Consider the following 18,429-nt stretch of genomic DNA (forward strand, 5'->3'; position numbering starts at 1 on the left):
TCAATGACTAGCTCCTAAGCTGTGTTCCTTCATGAAGGACGTCATGAATTTTGCCAACTTCTGTGTTTCTTCCAGTGTCACAGCATTATACAGAGAGGCACAGATCCCACCAACTGAGCTAGAAATAAGCAGAATTCAGACAAGTTACAGAGCTACTGACTTTCAAAAAATGAGATCATTTCCACAATTCCTGATAATTTGGGCAAAGTTAATTGCAATACAAAATGGCAGTTTAGCTGTGGAGAGACATTAATATGGTCAAATGTACATGGAAATTAACCTTGAGGGGTTGTCTGCAATTCCCCCATCCCAGTCTTTTAAATGACCGAGGTATCTGCCTTGCCCCTGGTTTTTGCCAAACTGGATCATATTAGCCATCTATTATCTCCCTTGTCCATTTCCATGGGATGTGGGCACCAACTACTTGTAAATGAAGAAGTCAGTTCTCAGTGAAAGTGTATTTAATCAAAAAAGTGTATAAAAGTAACCCTGAATAAATTTCTACACGTAGACAGTTTTTCACTGCCCTCCAACCCAAACTTTTCTTCCTCTTCACCCACTAGCTATAGTCATACAAAAACAGGTTATTCAGTCCAACATCAGTCTTGTCCCACGCCTCCCACTCACCCTTCTATCTCCTTTGCCCTCTTGTACTTATCTAGCTTCCCCTCAAATGTACCTCTGCCATTCATACCAATCACTCATGCTATCAAGTTCTACATTCTCAATCACTCAATTAGTGCCCAGCCTAAAGAAATGGCATTTCACCCTATCAAACCCTGTCAGAGATTCCCATCAAATCATCACTCAATCATCTCTTTTTAAAAAGAAGTGTGGCTGGTTCAATCTTTCCCACATGTGAACTTTGGTTGATTTTAGAAGAATTTTACTGGACAATGATTATCATTTGGTTGGTGGGAGTGGGGTGAGAAGCAGATTGAGGAGATGGGAAAGATTGGAAGGAGAAAGGGGGCAAGAGGGAGAGGAATCAAACAGGAATAGTTACTGTATAAATGACACTCCAAACCTTCCCTTAGGTTTGTTGGGGATTCTCCAATGCTCCAGTTTACCTGTGGCCCTTCAGTGAAATCATCCCTATTCCAGCTGCTTGATCAAGGAAAGTCTGTTCGAGGACATGATTCTGATTCATGCCACCAATCTGGAAAACTACATTCATTCTGCCTCTACACTTCACATCAACAGGGCATCTACAAGGAAGCAGGATATATCATGGAATGCTCTGCATTCAAGTCAAACATTAAGTTAATCAGCTAGCAACAGTTTTGAAATGACTCAACTCACACATAGAACTCATTGGAATCTTCAATTACATCAGAGCTCCTTTGATTTAGCAACACTGTTATGTTCCATTGCTTCAAGACCCCCATTGCTCTTTATCCAACCCAAGACCAAGTGCATGATATAGATGCTGAAAGAAAAATATACACATTTGTGATACAATCTTGCAAGTCATAAACCATAACTGAGTGTTACAAAACTGGCAGGTCCAATCGCTGAATCACTGGGCAGGAAACATGCAATATTGGTGGTGATTGATGTTTGTAATGGGCTTAGGGGCGATCAAATTTCTTTATATGGGCTACCAATCTTGCTGGGCCCACCAAGTAAACTAAATCAAATTGACAAGGGGACAAATTAAAAAAGGGGCAGCTCCCAAAAGGAGGGGACCCACCCAAAACAAAAGGTCAAACTGGAAAGGAAACTTAAAACATCAAAATGTGATGAAAGGGGTCAATAATGCACCTCAGTCCCCCCAGTGCCCAGAAGTCATGGAAGGCATTTTTCTGCTAGTAGGTTTGCTCAATTTGTACACAAGTAACCCACTTCATTATTTCATTAAGTGGACAGTTGCTCAGATTATATTGTTATACCTCATTGAAAGGAATTTTAGTGTCATTATGAAGTTTGTCAAAAAAGTTGAAAATTGTGTGCCTGTAATTTGAAATTTCACTCAGCAGTTGATGGGAGGTTTATTAAATTTCAGTCTATAACCAAAGATAAGTAGCATAGCTTGGAGACCCTGAATCATAGGTTTCTGCACAAACACCTGGGAGGTCAGGTGCAAAACAACAAGTTCATTCCATTATAAGCTTTGCGTTAACTATACAACCAAACCAAATTTACCCAGTGCTAAAAAAGAGAGGTCCACTTCCACTATATTTCCCACATGTGGATAGGGCCTCATACATTTGAGAATTCAAAGAGCACAAACTTTCGAAACCCAATTCCTTAAAACAACCGAGCATCGTACCAACCTGCAACATGGGGGAGTATTGTAAAGGCTTACTGCTTGCAGTCTGTAGTCAAATACTATCAGACACCCATTGAGTGCAAATCCCAGGAGATCTTCTCGGACTAACACGATCGTCACTCCTGCACAACCAAGGTTTTTCTGGGCAGCAGCAAATATCACACCAAACTTCAGAGGAAGGATAGAACAACCTAGTTAGTGCAATTTTGCTGATGTCCTCAATGATTGTAAATGCAAAAGACAACTTACCTTGAATCTTCAACTTTCAGCACAGGTTATAGGATCTACACAGAGAAGCTCTCCTGTTTTAATACACAGACTTACCCTGGAAACATCCAAGGCTTGGAAAGAAAGTTGGATGACATGTCAGAGATCAAAATGGTTTCCTTGGCGTCTGGGATAAAGTGAAACTCCACCCCACTGATGGAATCATTGGCACAATAATAAAGGTAGGAGGAGTTAGGATTAAGATCCCAACTGTTGGGATCAGGTATCTCTACATGGGAAAGATGGGATGAACTTCATAACTCTGAATACACACGATCCAACTTCTAAAAAGGATAAGGATGGGAGGCAAATGGGGACAGCTTCACCTCCAAGTTACAAACTATACCCGCCTCAAAGTAAATCGTCATTCTTTTATCATTACTGGCTCAAAATTCTGGAATTCCAGTTTAATAGCACCGTGGAACTACTTTAGCCACACATATGAACATAAGAACATAAGAAATAGAAGCAGGAGTAGGCCATCTAGCCCTTTGAGCCTGCCCCGCCATTTGATAAGATCATGGCTGATCTGAAGTGGATCAGTTCCACTTTCTGGCTTTCTCTCCATAACCCTTAATTCCCTTGTCTATCAGAAATCTATCTCCCCGTGACTTAAATATATTCAGCGAGGTAGCCTCCACCACTTCAATGGGCAGAGAATTCCAGAGATTCACCACCCTTTGAGTGAAGAAGTTCCTCCTCAACTCTGATCTAAACTGCACCCCCACCCCCCCTTATTTTGAGGCTGTGCTCTCTAGTTCTGTCATCCTTTCTAAGCAGGAAGAATCTCTCTACCTCGACCCTACCTAGCCCCTTCATTATCTTGTAAGTCTCTATAAGATGCCCCCACTCAGCCTTCTAAACTTTAACGAGTACAGAGCCAGTCTATTCAATCTCTCTTCATAGGCTAACCCCCTCATCTCCAGTATCAGCCTGGTGAATCTTCGCTGTACTCCCGCCAAGGCCAGTATATCCTTTCGCAAATGCGGTGACCAAAATTGCACTCAGTACTCCAGTTGCGGCCTCACCAGTGCCTTGTACAGTTGCAGCAAGACCTCCTTGCTTTTATATTATATCCCCCTCGCTATAAAGGCCAACATTCCATTCGCCTTCTTGATCACAAACTGCAACAGTTCATGAATATAATTTACTGCCACATTCTCAAGGCTAAATTGGGATGGGCAATAAATCTTGGCTATGGCAGCAACATCCACATTTCTAGAATTTAATTATTGAAATCAGACTTTAACCAAAAGTAAACATTCAGTCCTAGAACCCAAAGCAGTTGGGAGAGGGAAGGTTTTGCTGATAATTATGGAATGTTGATTTTTTTTTGCACTGAAGTGTACTTCCTTTAGTTGCTCTGTTGGCTCAGAGTGCAGCTTCCTTACAGAAGGAGAGACACCCATCCCAGTCTCCAGGAAGTCCAAATGCTGTAAGCAGCTCAGCACTACAATGCTGTACCAGGAGTCTTCTTTTGCCCAGAAACCATTCCACTCAAAAGTGGTATTCTCCCCATCTGCTTCATGGCTCAGTAACAGTCCCATTGTAAACCTTACTTATGTACATGTCCTGTTCAGGGTGGACAATCCTCACTTTCCTCAACTTCTTAGCCTCCTTGGCTGCCTCAGCAGACCAGACCCCAGTGACCACAAAGTCCACACATCTGGCTTCTTTCAATGAAGGGGACAGCACTGAACTGGCCACTCCCACCACCTTGCAAGAATAGTATCTTGTAGTTCTCTGGGATTTGCGTGTAGAGACAACAAGGTCATCAAGATGACTGCAGCAAGTTAGCTTTCAATTTCCTAAACAGGGCTTGCACCAGACTTGGGAGAAAACCAGGACACAACCGGCAAACCAGATTCTCACCCACACCACTGGTTGTATGGAGTGCTTTCAATGAAGAAATTGCACTCTCCCACCCAAACCCTCAAGACATCAAGTGAGACAGTGAGCTTTCACTCCTCCTTTCCAAACCATGTTCCCAACTCACCGACATGAGGAGCATCTAAACAGATGTCAATTTATTACTGACTGGCACTGGTGAGTCATGGCAAAAATAGAGGGCTGACTAACTTCTCCAGGGCCACAGGATAATGAGCAGGAATTCTTGGCAATTTCTCCTGGTGCAGGTCAACCAGTGGCTGGAGTGTGGGCCACAAACGGAAATAATATTGAAATTAAGTGAGCATAGTTTGGTTAGCTGATACCGGGGCAAACCTTAAGGATTGAAAAGACACAAACCAGGAGTGGCACCGTGGTTAGCACTGCTGCCTCACAGCGCCGAGGACCCGGTTTAATTCTAGCCTGTGTCACTGTGTGTGAAGCTTGCACATTCTCCCCATGTCTGTGTGTGTTTTTTCCCCCACACTCAAGTTGTGTGGGTTGGGTTGATGGGCAATTTAGCATTGCCATTCAGTGTCAAGGGAATTAGTAGGGTCAATAGGTTAGATTATTGAGATAGGAGTTGGTTGGAATTGTGGTCAGTGCAGACATGGGTTGAATGGCCTCATTCTGCCCGGTAGGGATTTTCTGATTCCAGAGAAGCAACTGGAGATCACTTGGCCTGCAAGTTTAGCGTTTATACATTTAAGCTGTGGGGATGGGAATCTCCCAGAACTCCACATTAGAATGCAATTCAAAGTGATTTTACATTACGCCAAATAACCACATTCAAATATTGCCTCTTACTAAGAACTCCATTTAGTTGAACAGCTATAGGTAGGGTGATGGGAAAGGTGTTTTGACCTGGATGGGAGTCCTTTGAATTATTCTAATCAAATAGTTTAATCCCATTACTCGCAGCAGATGTTTCAAACTGGCTTTGGTCACACACAGGATTTCAGTGAATTCTGGAGATCCGTGACTCATTTCTGTTCAAAAGTAACACCCACGGAGGAGGTTAGACAGAGAGACATGCAACCAGTAAAGATTAATGTGCACCAGAACATTGAAAGACTGACCCAGAACACCAATCCCAAGTCCACGGTAATCCGACATGTCCCTCTGTGCTTGAAGCAACACCTACAGGAGTATGAGACCCGGTTAGTACATAGTTGGGGTGTCCCAGTGATTAACCCCTAACTCGCTGGCAGCATCCCAGCGGTTCGGGGGAGTCACACTGCACTTTTACTGCACACTCACAGTCCAGACCCCTGTAGTCCAACAACCCCTTCCAACTAAGAGGAAAGGAACAGGGAGAAGAAAGAGATTGGATTCCATCTGAAATAAATCCTTCATTTATCCAAATTTGAATCCAATATCTCGCCCATCAGTTTGAATATTTCACTGGGGGCAGTCTCATATTTAATCAGTTGAATTTAAAATTTAGAACAGGCAGTTTATGCACCAATGCTGCAGAAATGCAGCTCCAGTGCAGCCCTGTGCCATTGGGCAGACACCCTCAGCAACAGGTTTACTAAATCACCCATTCACCAACAGAGGAAGCCTGGAGCAACTAGAGGTGAAAGAGAGCGCAGACTTCCTATTCTCCATCATTAAACATCATCTCCAACCCAGTAACAGCAAGAGTGTTAAACAGTGATCCAGACCATTTCCATTGGCTATTCTCACAGGACCCTGCTATTCACCTCCCCTCTACCGTGGCTACGTTCACGGCTGGGTGTCCCTGGAGAGGGAGCATTCGGTGTCCGTGGGCACCGCAGGGGCTGAGGTGCGTTACAGACCCTGACAATCACATTTTGATTTGATGTGTCTTAAGTTTCCTTTGTACTTTTTGTTTTTGTTCCGGCTGTTCCCCTTCCTTTTGGGGAGCTGCCCCTTTCACTTTGTCCTAATGTAATTTAAGTTTGTTTACTTGGTTGACCTAAAAGAACATCCTGCTATTCACCTAATCAGGGAGCTCTTTTAAGGTACCAATCAAATAAACAAACTCAAATTAACTTAGGGTCTTTTAGGGCCTTTTAGTTTCTTTTAGGTCAAACCAAGTAGACAAACTCAAATTAAATTAAGACAAAGTAAAAGGGGCAGCTGCCCAAAAGTAGGGGGAGCAGCCCAAACAAGAAACAAAGTCCAAAGGAAACTTAAATCATTAAGTCATAATGTGACTTTTGGGTGTTACAACACACCCCAGCCCCATTCACCTAATCAGGGATTGATTAGAATCTATTTCCAATGGAGAAGAGGGCTTAATCCAGACAGCAGAAGCCTTGGAAGGGGAAAATATGGAGAGCAATGCCATAGAAAGTTGTAGATAACTTACAACAAACTCTTCCTTGTTGTAAGGGAATTGTTCATTATTGGTTAAAGGATGGTGTTAGCTATCGATACTGTTTATACAATAACTTGCTGGTTTATAGCTGTGGTGAGTTGTTTACAACCTTGGAAGGTTGTTCGTTGCTGTGCAATGTTGTTTGTGCTATTGTACTTAAAGTGACGTGTTTATTGTCAATACTGTTATCAGGTGTTATCTTCATAATTTATTGTGAGATGGCATTTTGAAAGTGTAAAGTATTCTTGTATTTGTAAACTGTTTGATAAATAAGAGTGGAGAAGGGGGCTACTCCCTTTTAAAGGGCAGAGTTTATTAGCCTCTTCCTTTGCTGTATGGTACAAGAAGATAGGAATATATTGTACCCACATTGCCTTGGAATCTAATTACTTTGCTTTGAAGTTCCTAAATTCACTTCACAAAGTCTTTAAATGGATTGATCCATTGTTCTGATGTCTGCAGGACTGGATAATTGATTAGTTACAGTACGATCAAAAATGGGTACAGTGTTCTGACATACAGGCAGTAAGTAAAACCCATGGACAATTTTCACTATCCAATATGTAACCCCAAATCTCATCCCTCCCCACTCAATCCACTTTGGTATTTAGGATCTTTAGTGTAGAAAGAACTGGAGAGCTTCTTAGCAAATGACTGACCTTGCATTAACATAGCACCTTTCAATACCTCAGTACATCCCAAAGTGAATTGAGGCAATGGAATACCTCAGAAATGTGGTCATTGTTGTAATGTAGAGAAGTACATTTTTAAAAAAATTTGATTTATTATTGTCGCATGTATTGTGATACAGTAAAAAGTATTGTTTCTTGCACTCTATACAGACAAAGCATACAATTCATAGAGTACATAGGGGAGAAGGAAAGGAGAGAGTGCAGAATTAGTGTTACAGTCACAGCCAGGATGTAGAGAAAGATCAACTTAATATAAGGTAGGCCCATTGAAAAGTCTGATGGCAGCAGGAAAGAAGTTGTTCTTGGGTTGGTTGGTAGGTGATCTCAGATTTTTGTATCTTTTTCTTGATGGAAGAAGGTGGAAGAGACTAAGTCCGGGGTGTGTGGGTTCCTTGGTTATTCTGGCTGCTTTTCTGAGGCAGTGGAAAGTGTAGACAGAGTCAATGGATGGAAGACTGATGGACTGGGTTATGTTCATAATCCTTTGTAACTTATTGTGGTCTTGGCCAGAGCAAGAGCCATACCAAGCTGTGGTACATTTCAAGTTACAGACAGCAAACTCCTAAAAAAACAGCAATGAGATGCTTAAGTTGTTTAGTCCAGGATGGCCTTGTGATTAGTGAGGTGTGACCAGGGGGAGGGGAGAACTGGTGGGGAGGGAGAGATATAAGGGGGTTACGGAGAGGGAGAGCAGAGGACAAAGAAAAGTTAAAGGAAAATGATGCCACAGCTGCTAAAGAAAAAAATATATAAATCCAAGGTTGTACTTTTAGCAGATACTGTCTGTAACTTCTTGCAGCAAGGATATTGTGCTTTCTCCCCATGGCCCTGCTATGTGTTCTTCACTTTTCAAGTACTTAGCCAATTCCCCACTTGTTATAATTCAATCTGCCTCCATCATCCTTTCCTCTGCTCGCTGTTTTGCCCTGGTTGGAGGGTTAATCATCCTTATTTATCTTATGATGAACCCTCATGATTTTGAATAGTAATGCGGGTTAATGCCAATAATGTGCTGTGGAGCTGGAACCAAATCTCAAACTCCCTCTAGAGGTCCACCTGTGCCAAAATACATTTCTCCACTACTTCTGGGTCTTATATAATCAGAAGTTCCAACTTCACCATTTTGTTTCTGCTCTGCAGCTGATCCCAAATATCTCCTGGATATTAATATTTCCAGCAGTGCAACCTCTAATGCTCTGCCCTTCTTTTGTTTCCTTGCTACTCCTCATTTACTACTTCTTCTTGATTTTCTTCCTGTAGCTAGAGACTCATGAGGCAGATGAAGCTTCTACCTGTTTCCTGTGGCCAGTCTTTCCTGGAACAAGTTACCAGAAACTATAGTTTGAGGGGTGCCACGCCACATCAAACTTAGCTGCAGAATGGCCAGCTGTGACCAAATATGTTCCTGGAGGTTTCATCACATGACTTGCCCTCATACTCCAGTCATTTAAAGGGCCAACACATCCATTCTTGTGATGGACTGCATTCCTACACCAATCCAAAAGCAAAAGGACTCACTAACCAATTGGATGCTGCTTGACCATCAGCCAAACGGTCTTCCCCAGCCCTGCCATTCTCAATACTTTTATATCAGACAAAGAGAAATGTTCAAACAATTATTTTTAAAAAGCTGCCATTTATAATGTACCTCTGATGTTTCTCCAGGATCACACACAGCAGTGTGCTAGAGAATGATCTTCCATTCTGGAAACTCCAGAACATCCCTGGAGGGCTGATCAAGGTGCTCTCCTGTTCTTGACCCCTGCCATTGACATACGTTTGCTTATGTTATGAATGTGCCTTCCATGATATTAAAATTCTGGATTGGAACTTGAACCCAGGGCTTCTGGCTCAGGGGTGAGGACCAACTGCACAACTGGCCTTCCTCAGTTTGGGAATAGGATATGGATAATATACTATTTATCTCTTAATAATGGCTGCATTATCCAGCCTATCAAACTTGCTGTTTCCCCTTTGTGCATCTTTTGATTGCTATCCGAAGTCTGAGACTATATTTTGTTTTTCTACTTTTTAATTATTTTCTCTGTATCTCTCTGAAACCCCTCCCTCCTGTTGTTATGCCTCCTTTCGTTTCTTACCTGTTGAGTATAATGCCTATCCAAATTCCTATCCCAATCCTTTGGTACTCTTCAATTTCTGCATTCTCCAGCTGCCATGTCAGGATTAATTCCCTCTTAGATAAGCCTCCTTTCTCTTTTGGCATCCTCCAAAGATCCCATTGGAATGCTCAACACTGCATCCTTATGAGCAGCAACTCTGACTGCCCCATCCTAATCTCTTTTCAACCTTCCCACCCACTATGGGTTATCTTGTCCATCTCTTTCCCATCCAACTCCCCCATCCCAGTGATCAACGTGTGGCTCTGCCAGTGGATCAGCCCCCAACTCCCCTCACTGCCTCTCCCTCCAGAATGTCTATTCAGATCTGGACAAAACTCTTGTCATCTATTAATTTATTATGAATGGTTGTATCAAGATTATTGCCTTGATGGAAATCTAGTTGAGTGAAGCATCAAATGAACCGATTTCCCCATGGCGTACTTTCACAAGTTGGCATCCTTACCAACCCCTAGACCACCATTGTGGTAATGTAAAAGGAGGAGTGCTGGCTTGCCAGCCTGGGGATATCCTCTCAGGCCTCTCCCACAGTGATCGAGCATGCCCAATCCCCTCTTTCAGTGACCCCGGAGCCTTCAGTTGTTGAGGCCAACAAGGGGGCCACTGTACTCTTACAGTAGGCCAGGGCCCTCAAGACCTTAGATCCACCAGAGGATGTACACCAATGTCATTGCAACCAACAAGGGCATCACTGTCAACAGCCTGCCTCCTCATTAGCTGCTGAAGTCTGTTGTAAAAGGGTCTGGCACATACAGGGTTAATGTGGGACTGAGTCCAGTACCAACCACACAGTGATGTAAGAAAGCAGATGACCCAGATTCAGGAGTCAGCAGAGACTGGTATAAACCTGGCATGGATACAGCTCCTTCTCTGTACCCTTCACTGTATATGTGTAAACAGTACTTGTAGTTAATAAAGACATACAGTTAACCTACAGAAGAGTACAGAGACTTCTTTAAGACACACTATTCTATAACCAACAACGTCCTCAACAAAGTTGGGATCACATCAAGGCATTGTGGGCATAAGAGAAAAATACACTCATGTATATGTATGCTTGCTTGATAATGAGGACATCATGTGCCTCATTGGAACATCCTCCATTTGAGGGTATGTTGCATTGTTAAGCGTCATGATTGGTGGTTGATGCTAAATGAAGGAGACTGAGAGAGATCTCACTTACAAAGGCAAACATGTACTGGTGTTTCAGAGGTCAGTATTTACTGGATGGTAATTTGTGGTTCTCGTGTGACATGGCTGAACATGCAGCATCTGCTGGCCTTCCCATAAGCATAGTAAGAAGTCTCACAACACCAGTAAGAAGCTCCCCACTCATCTGACGAAGGGGCAGCGCTCCGAAAGCTAGTGGCTTTTGCTGCCAAATAAACCTGTTGGATTTTAACCTGGTGTTGTTAGACTTCTTACTGTGTTTACCCCAGTCCAACGCCAGCATCTCCACATCATGACTTCCCATAAGTGATAGAATGGAACAACACAAGGACACTCTGCAGGAGCAGGAGGAGACCTTGTGGACTGTTGATCTTTACTACCATTCAATACTGTAGGATCGTAGCTGATCCTCGGCTTCAACTCCACTTCCCTGCCCACTCCCCATATTCTTTGATTCTCTGAGAGATCTGTCTATCCCAGCCTTAAATATGATGGCACATCCACAACCCTCAGGGATAGAGAAAGTCTAAGGATACGTATCAATTGACTCACGAAAGCTTCTTCCCTACTGCCATCAGACTTTTGAATGGACCTACCTCATATTAATCTGATCTTTCTCTACATCCAAGATATGACTATAATGCTACATTCTGCAATCTCTCCTTTCCTTCTTGGTGTACGTATACTTTGTCTGTTTAGCACACAAGAAGCAATACTTTTCACTATATACTAATACATGTGACAATAATAAATCAAATCAAAGAATTCCAAAGATTCACGATTTTGAGCAATTTCCCATCATCCCTGACCTAAATGACCTGGCCCTTGTCCTGAAACTGTGCCCCTGGTTTTAGATGACCAGAGGAAACAATCTCTCACCTTCTATAATATCAAGCCCTTTCAATGTCTTGTATGCTTCTGTGAATTATCTCTCATTCTTCTAAACTCCAAAGTAGCCTCAATCTCTCATTATTGGACAACCCTCTCATTCCAGGGACGAACCTAGTGCATCTTCACTGTACCTCCCCCAACACAAGTATATCCTTTCTTAAATATGGAGACCAAAACTGCACACTGTACTCCAGATGAGATCTCACCAAATCCTGCACAACCTTAGCAAGACAACTTTATTCCTGTATTTCAATTCCTCTGCAGTCAAGACCAACAAGCCATTTGCCTTCCTAATTGCTTGCTCTACTTGAATGTTTACTTTTGTGTTCCTTGCATAAGCACACCCAAGTCTCCTTGAATATCAACACTTATAAAATATTCAACTCTTCTATCCTTTTGACCAAAGTGAATAACTTCACACTTCTCTACGTTATAATCTCATTGCCCACTCATTTAACCTGCCTACATTTCTTTTTATCCTCGTGATGTCCTCTTCACGGCGTTTCACCCTCTCAGTGTCTTCATCCACAGACTTAGATACGTTACTCTCTCTCTTTCTCTCTCTCTTTAAGTAAATTATTAATATATATTGCAAATAGCTGAGGCCTTGGCATTGACCCTTGTGGTAGTCCACTATTCTCTGCCTACCAACTTGAACAAGTCCCATTTATGCCCATTTTCTGTTTCCTTTCTGTTAATCAATTCTCCATCCTTGCTGTTATATTACTTCCAACTCCATGCACACCTAGCATGCCTATTAAACATCTTGTGTGACACCATATCAAAAGCCTTTTGGAAATCCAGATAGACTTCATCTATTGGCCTAATCTTACCAGTTAGCTCCAAATCATTTATCTCTATTTGTGCCATTAGTTCATCTATTTTAGCACAGTTGCTTCATTGCATTCAAACAAAGAACTTTTAATTTCTTCTTTTTACTTCTATTCTCTTAAATTACTTCATTCATTGTTGTACATGTTTTGTTAGACTCTCTATCCCCTTCTGTCCTATTCTGCTGGTCTTTGCCCATATTGCTATACTCCTCCCAGGCCTCAACCTTTCTCTTTGGATTTTTAAATCTCCCTTCACCCGAACCCTCCCCCATTCTGTTAGCTTACAGTTCTGTCACAGCCCTAGTTACACAATTTGCCAGTATACTGGACTTAGCCCAGTTCAAGGGTAGCCCATTCCAATGGAATAGCTCAATCTTATCTGAGTACTGATGATAGTGCCCTATGAATTGAAAACCCCTTTAGCCATTCCACTCTTTGAGCCGTCTATGTATTTCTCTAATCTGCTTGACCCTATGTCAATTGGCACGTGGCTCAGGTAACAATTATTACCTTTGATGGTTTGTGTTTTAACTTAACAAGGGGAGGCAGTGGTATTATCGCCAGATTATTAATCCAGTAATTCAGCTCATGGTCTTGTGACCCAGGTTCAAATCTCGCCATGGTAGATGGTAGAATTTGAATTTAATAAAAAATATCCGGAATTGAAAATCTATTGATGACCGTGAAACCATTGTCGATTGTCGGAAAAACCTATCTGGTTCACTAATGTCCTTTAGGGAAGGAAATCTGCTGTCCTTAGCTGGTCTGGCCTACATGTGACTCCAGAGCCACAACAATGTGGTTGATTCTCAACTGCCCCTAGGGATGGGCAATAAATACTGGCCAGCCAGCAACATCCATGTCACTCTCTCGTTTCCTTCTCTATGAACAGTACACTTTGTCTGAATAGCGTGCAAGAAACAATATTTTTCACTGTATGTTAATACATGTGACAATAATATACCAAAAAATTCCAAAGATTCACAATTTTGAGTGAAGTGATTTCCCATCATCTCCAATCTAAATGATTCAGCTCTTATCCTGAAACTGTGCCCCTGGTTTTAGATTCTCTCAGCTTCTATAATATCAAGCCCTTTCAGTGTCGTGTATGCTTCTGTGAATTGCCTCTCATTCTTCTAAACTCAAAGATAGCCTCAATCTCTCATTATTGGACAACGCCCTCGTCCCAGGGACCAACCTAGTGCATCTTCACTGTACCTTCTCCAACACAAGTATATCCTTTCTTAAATATGGAGATCAAAACTGCACACTGTACTCCACATGAGATCTCACCAAACCTTGCACAACCTTAGCAAGACTTAGCTGTAACAGCTGGGGAATTCCATAAAATGTGTGTGCCTTCCGAGGAAAGCGAGTACACATCTGTATAATTCCTTTCCAACGATGACAGACAAACTGAACATCAAGGGAGTGAAACTTAATGCATTTGATAAAAGCAGGCGGCTGTCCCCAGAGATCTCCAATAATTACATGAGTACAGCCAATTACACCCTGTACATGCGGGAAGTGCGGAATGACCCAGAAGCCGATTGCTTAAAGACCTGGCTGTCAGCATCAACGTGAATCAGATTCAGGTGTCAGCCATTCGGAATAGGCCATCGGTCACCTCCCATATGCACTGATGTATTGCAGTCTGGGAAATGCCACACATGTATCCTGAGGAACCCTGGGATGAGCCACCAGGATAGAGGTTTAGGACTGCAGTTACCTTGGGTTGAACATAGACACTGGCAGGTTGGTTTGAATAACCTGTTTCTGGGCTCTCGATTTGTGTGTGTGCATTGGGTGCTGATGGATGTCAACTAGCAGAAACAACACAGTTTACCAAAGTGCAACACCTGTGTGTCCCACTAGGACCATCCTACCCACAGGGGCATTTTCCTGCAAGATTGCCTATCGTTGGGTGGAATCCTAGGCCCCAGTGCCAAATCTCAAAGGCCCATTAGTGAGTCAGGCTCAGTCCTGTAGAGTATCACAGACCAGCCTGGCTCAGCTATAGTGTTACCAAGTCTGCCCTGGCGGGTTGGTATGGGTCAGAACCTCCATGGCACGACTTACCATCTCAGATCCACTCCAATTGCAGCTTGACCTCAATTTGCTATCTGGACCTCCATTGCTGTAATATTCCAACTGCACCACCAGAGGGCAACAGATACCTGTGTAGAAAGAGACAAATGATTTTTGGCAATGTTACCTTGCCTTCCAACTAGAGGAGAAAATGCACACACAGTAGCTGAGAGTTGAGCAGATAGTGCAGGCTGTCACTCCCAGTAGCTGTACTGAGAGAGCGCCAAACTGTCAGAGCTGCAGGGTGGGACTTTCCAGCCACAAAATTGGAAAATCCAGCCTGAGGTCAACGGACCTTTCCATGATCCGTCCCTCTCCCCGTTACCATTCCTGTGGCAGGCAGAATGGGAAAATTCACGCTGCCGTCTTTTGGATGAGACATAGAAACATAGAAGATAGGAGCAGGAGGAGGGCGTGTGGCTCTTCAAGCCAGCTCTGCCATTCATCACGAGCATGAGACGTCAAACCATGGTCCCGTCTGTCTTCTCAAGTTGTTGTTAAGGATCTCACTGCACTATTTCAAAAAGGCTCTGAAACAATGTCATCTTCAAAGGATCTGCTTCATGTCCATTAACTTACATAGTTGGACCAATGCCAATCACTTCAAACAAGTGCTGAGGAGTTCTATCTGGGGTCTTGATCCATATTTACCCCTCAACCAACATCAGTAAAATGGATTATCAGGTCATTATTTCATTGTTATTTGTGGGGTCAGGCATTAACTTTGAATCAATACATTTTGATAAATATTAACAGAGCATAAGTTCAGCATCTGTAGACAGCACAAAACCTGTAAATGTAATCAGGAGTAAGGCCAGGAAGTATAGGCCAGTGAAATGTTGCAGACACACAAAGATAAAATTTAAAACAGAGTAATGTATTTTGATTGGAAGAATGAGGAGGGGAAATATACTGAAAATGGTACGATTTGAAAGGGATGTAGGAACAGAGAGTGCTGGGAGTTCAAGCACTCAAATCTCTTAAAGTGATATAAAAGGATTCTGGACTTTATAAAGGTAGCCGATACATAAGCAGAGATATCATTCAAATCCGCTGTACTCAGCTGGAGTTTTACAGCTACTTCTAGGCATCGCACTTAGGGGGAAAGAGGACAAAGACAAGGCAGGGGCAAGGGATAAATCTCTTGCAATCTTCTAACTAAAACAAGATACTGGAAGAGGTGAAGGAGAAAGATAACATAATCTAAGATTATCTTAGATAATCAGATAATCAAATAATCTGAGCTGTAAGAATATATAAAAGAACAGGCAAGACGCTCCATGGAGGAAAAATGGTACAAATTTGTGAAGGATGAAAGTGTTACCATGGTTCAGTTGTATCTCATCCTTGAGTCAGAGGTTGTGAAATTCCTTGGCAGAGACAACATCGAGGCTGAGACATCAAGGCAGGACTGAGGGAGTGCTGCAGAGTTGGAAGTGCCATTCTTAAGATGAGGCGTTTAATCAAGTCTCCAGCTGCCCTCTCAGATGGAAATAAAAATATAAAGTTGAAGAAGAGTAGAGGGTTCTCCCTGGTGTCTTCGGCAACATTCATCCCTCAACCAACATCACTTAAAAAAAACAGATGATTAGATTGTTTGTGGGGGTTTGATGTGCTCCAATTAGTCATATGTCTGCTCCATTTGTAACAGTGACTACACTTTGAAAGTATCCATTGACTGTAAAGAGCAATGGGCGCCTCCTCTAGTCATGAATCACTCTGCACTAACACAAATCCATTTCTATGTCAACCATAAAAATGTTTCCATGTGAAAATGCACTAAAGTCAATGATGTGAACCCCACTGGTGGGGTTTTCCGGCTGCGCTCGCCCCAAGACTGGAAAATCCCTCCCGAGGTCAACAGACCTTCGCATGGTCCGTGTCCAGCCCACTACGATTCCCATGGCTGGCGCGGCAGAAGGATTCTGCCCAGTATCTCAGTCTGCTTCCCGGGATGAATGTGAAACCTGAAATAAAAGCACAGTGCGCCGGAAATGGGCAGCAGGTCCTGCGACCTTTTCATAAGCCCTTTGATAAATGATAGGCCCATTTTCAAAAGTTAAGGTGCGTGGAGTGTAGGGACAAAAAGCTGAATGGGTATCAGACTGGCGAAAGCAAAAGAAAGCAAGGAGTAGGAGACCCTAGTTCATCAGATTGAAGGAAAATAGAAACCAATGTTTTGCACGGATCAGTGCTTTGACTGCTGCTATCCAAAATTTTAGTTAATGATCTGGATTCTGGAATAAGTAACTCAATGTCAAAGCTTGCTGATGATATCAAGCTAGAAGTGGACAGGGGAATGGTACAGTTAACATTGAGCAACAAATACGGAAAGAAACGTATGGAATTTGCTCTGAGAAAAGCACTGTGAAGCAACAGGGAGTGCCAAGGGGCAGTGTCAGGGGGTAATGCCAAGGGACAGTGCCAGGGGTCAGTTCCAGGCCACTGCCCACCCATGTCGCTCTCCCGCTGGGGGCTGTATGTACCTGTGTGTTCCCGATGCAGTTTTCGCCTGGTTCACGTTGCTCTAAACCTGCTGTAATGCTCGTCGATGTGATGTCATGTCATGTCATGTCATGTCAGGTGGGAGATCCCAACTGAGGGGTGGGGGGGAGGGGAGCCATACAGTGGGTAAGCCCAATAATGAGATGATAGTGAATTTAAATGAGGTTCCCAACCTTCCTGGGTGGAAGCCTTGTTAGGCCCATGGTGGATAATAACACTGTGAGATCTCACCAGTGAAGGTCTCAATTTTAGCCTCTTGTAGGATTTTGCGCCAGGTCACCTGTGTTCGCCATGGATATAAAATCCTGGTTAGCAGAAAACTTGCAGACTGGGAATTTGAACGGCAGATGAACTTTAAGTTTAAATTTTAAAGTCTATTTGTTAATGTCACAAGTAGGTTTACATTAATGCCGCAATGAAGTTACTGTGAAAATCCCTGAATCGCCACACCCAGGTGCTTGTTCGGGTACACTGAGGGGGAAATTAGCACAGCCAATGCACCTAACCAGCCCATCTTTAAGACTGTCGAAGGAAACCAGAGCACCCGGAGGAAACTCACACAGACACGGAGAGAATGTACAAACCCCGCACAGATAGTGTCCCAAGTCGGAAATCGAACCTGGGTCCCTGGTGCTGTGAGGCTGCAGTGCTAACCACAGTGCCACCGTGCCACCCAACAGCATTAAATATGAAGCGATAAACTTTACTATCGCAGGAATACCAAACAGCATAGACAATAAGAAAGTAAATGTGGAAAAGTGCAAAAATATTCGCATATACCAGTGAACAATCATCAAAAGCATCATCATAAGTCAGCAAAGAAATTTTATAAAAGAAGGATTAAAAAATAGTGAAATTTTGTTAGGTTGTATTGGACCCCAGTGTGTTGGGGGAGTGTGCACTATGCTGGTTTCTGAGCTATTGAAAGGTTATCGAATCACAAGAAAAATATTGAAGAAGATTTACAAGAATTAAAGATGCCAGGACGAGGTGATAACAGCTTTCTGAAAGGTTGAACAGACTAAGGTTTTCTTGATCTAGAAAAAAGAAGACTTAGAGCTGGTTTGATAGAGACCTTTCAAATAACAAATGAGCTGGACAGGGTCGATGTCATTTCCACTTGTGGGACAACGCAAAATTGAGGGCCATGAATACAAGACAGTTGCTATTAAATCCAACAAGGAAATAAGGAGACAAGTCTTTACACAGAGGGTGGTTAGAAAGTGGAACTCATTATTAAAGGAAGTGGATTAGAAAATACGTTTGATGGTTTCAGAAGGAAACCTTGACAAATTTACATGAGACAGGGGAAAGGGGAATAGAGAGGGATACTGAAAGG

General features: G+C 42.8%; 1 pseudogene; it reads right to left on the minus strand.

Moving 5' to 3' along the window:
- On the minus strand, positions 1-6,037 carry LOC145357719 (phosphoserine aminotransferase-like; annotated as a pseudogene).
- Between the last annotated feature and the right edge of the window lie 12,392 nt (positions 6,038-18,429).

Source organism: Carcharhinus amblyrhynchos, chromosome 24 (genome assembly GCF_965287045.1).
Source record: "Carcharhinus amblyrhynchos chromosome 24, sCarAmb.v2.hapA, whole genome shotgun sequence".
Classification (NCBI taxonomy): domain Eukaryota; kingdom Metazoa; phylum Chordata; class Chondrichthyes; order Carcharhiniformes; family Carcharhinidae; genus Carcharhinus; species Carcharhinus amblyrhynchos.